We start from the raw sequence: 2,933 nt of genomic DNA on the forward strand, positions 1-2,933 counted from the left end.
CCGTGGGGACAACCGTGCACCGTGTCATCGTTGCCGAGCTCTATCGAACCCTGGTGACGCAGCAGCACCAACTTATCCACTGCACAGCTAGCCTGGCGTGCATCAGCCGAGCGCCGAGAGAGGTGGAGAGCATCTCAATTTGAGGCAACAACTCATCGAAGAAAAACCCTAAGCCTCCAAAGGTGTTAAAGTCCACCATCAAGAATGTCCTGGTCCACGCCAAAGTCAATTGCTGCTCAAAACCAAGGAAAGGACCTCCAAAGCGAAGCCTCCAAGGAGGACACGCCATCCAAGGACACCACCACCGCCTATCCAGATGCTCGGAGCTGGGTTTTCACCTAGAGAGTCCAAACCCTCATGTGTATGTGAGGGCAGGGGTTTCTCGACAATGCCTCCAGGGAGGGGAGTGATGCCCAAAGGCATCATCGATGTCGGCAGAAAAGCCAAGTAGAGCATCCGTCCGAAGCCCCCCAACCCATCCATTGAAAAAACGGCTGCCTTCCCCACCCACAGGCATCGTCCTTGAGCCATCACCCCGTCGCCGGGCTCCCTACAGATCGGATTTGGGGAAAGGAGACATATCCAATAAAAGGAGGAATGCAAATAGTGAAGGGAGGCTTAGAGACGGGCACCATAAGAAGAAGAGGACCGACAGTGATAATCCTGTGGGGCATCGGAGAGGAGCAATTACCATTGGAATGATTGACGGTTCAAATTTATCACCTCCCCAGTTGTAATTGATAATTTGTCACTGCAAGAATAAAACAACTGAGGTTTGCCACTTCAACTGTACACTGCAACCCAGCTAAGATGTTGCACATCCGTTGTTCCCCTGATAAAACCGATGTTTCAGATCGATTTTTCATATCCTGACCAACTTTCTTCTCAACTAAACCAAACGCACAGGAGCACACAGGGAGGAGGCAGAACACAAGTTCGGAGCAGTGCAGCCACTGATGCTTCTGGTGGAGCTTGCCACCGGCGAGGGGAACAAAGGCGGGCCACGGGAACCGGCAGAACAGGTCGTCAGCCTCACTTGGTGCTCGCCGGTGCTGCCCACGGCCACTGCGGTCGGCCGGAGGCGAGCGAAGCGGGCAGCAGGGAGCCTTTTGCAACTGCAGGCTTCCTATTTGTGCTCTCTCTCCAACTGCTGACCGGCGGCAGGGAGCCTTTCGCAGCTTACAGGCTTCCTGATTGCGCGCTCTCTCTGGCTGCTTGCAAAAGATGAGAAGATCTGCATCTTCCTTGGAAGATGCTTGCTTCTTGGTATGTGGCCGCCAGGACTTACCCAAATCATGCTCCGAGATCTTTTTGCTACCATTGGGTTTCGATCATGATGCATGTGAAGATCTTGCTTGCCGCGGTACTGAGATTTTGCTCTTCAGTAAGCAGTCAAGACTGCTAATTGCTGGGCGATCATCTCTACTTGCTTCAGGATAATTATCATCCAAAACCTCCACGGTGGCAGGGTACAGACTGCTAATTGCCGGTTGATCATCTCTACTTGCTGCAGGACAACTATCATCCAAAACCTCCACGGTGACAGGGTACCCCTTAATGGGTTTGCCAATCGATTTGTACTTATTAGGAAAGCAAGGGGCAAGTGATGATCCATGAAGTTTCCATGAACAGCCACCTCGACGTCATAAACTTGTATATTACTCTCAAGTTCAGTGGGCTTACAGACAGCACCTTCCGCCCTTGCATCCAACCCAACAGCATCACTGTCTAGTGCCTGGCATTTCATTGTCCCTTCATCCTGCTGCGGCAACGAATTATTATCCCTCTCGTGGCTTTCTTTAGATACCAGCGTGACAAAGCTTATTATTTTCATCTTGGAACTTCTACGATCTTGAATTGAAGATATACCCTCTTTGCTACATTCTGTAGTTGACTGGTGGGTTATGATATATGATCCTCTATGGATGCACAAGATCCATAGGTACTCAAACGGCCTGAAAAAAATACCAGTTGAAAAAAATTAGTGAATGCATCCTGTGGCTATGATAGTTCAGAGTGATAAATATCAGAATAGTAAAAACGAGATTTAAGAGAACACGAAACTACACACTGAACTAAATGAGATGGCTCCTAAACTTGAGAATACGAGATGTCCTCTCCAAGATTATTACCTTCGTTTGGAAAGCGGGACCTTTCGATTTCAAGGTCATGTCCTCTCTAAAAGCATACTTCCCTTCATTGTATGTCAGATTTTGTGTGCGAGCTTGAACCTTGGCATTTTCCATACATTCGCTCTGCACCGAAATGGCTTCACACGCTTAGACTTCTCAAGATTATACCAGTCACTGTGGCAAAGTTCGAAACAGCAGGTAAGATAAGCATTTTCCTACTTATAATGCTAGAAAGAAGAAAGAAAATCTCTCTTCGAGGGCACTTAGTAAAGGTGCAGTGACAAAGGAAGTGGTCTGCTTTAATCTATGCACATGCTTGGGAAATTCAAAACAACCCATCTAAACATTAAAATTTTAAACATGCATACAACTTGAAGTGATCAGACCACCAAATCAAAGAACCTTTGCCCTCAACCAAGTATGAAACCAATTTGGGGAGGGGGGATCACTTCCTTAGGAATCACCACATTTTCTGAACTACACAGGACACTCACAGAAATTGCATCAATCACTCTCCACATAAGTTGGATCTCATACGTCTTATTTTCAAGAAATCCATGATGCATTTCCCCGAATCGGCATACTTAGAAAGCGACAAGCTTATCACATAATTGATCCTTCTGATACCTTTCTCACGTTCTGTTGATGCTCCAGTCTTACAATAACTACTACATGCCACCATGGGTAGCAAGAACATTCTGGTTTCTGTTTTTGTGAGTGTGCGTGTGGTGTTGTATGGGGTTCTTAACCCCTTCCTGCTTTTCTTCTTAATATAATGATACGTAGCTCTCCTGCGTGTTC

At 47.1% G+C, this 2,933-nt stretch overlaps 1 pseudogene; it reads right to left on the reverse strand.

The window, feature by feature from the left end:
• Nucleotides 1-514: 514 nt before the first annotated feature.
• On the reverse strand, nucleotides 515-2,096 carry LOC133914099 (uncharacterized; annotated as a pseudogene).
• Between the last annotated feature and the right edge of the window lie 837 nt (nucleotides 2,097-2,933).

Source organism: Phragmites australis, chromosome 1 (genome assembly GCF_958298935.1).
Source record: "Phragmites australis chromosome 1, lpPhrAust1.1, whole genome shotgun sequence".
NCBI lineage: Eukaryota > Viridiplantae > Streptophyta > Magnoliopsida > Poales > Poaceae > Phragmites > Phragmites australis.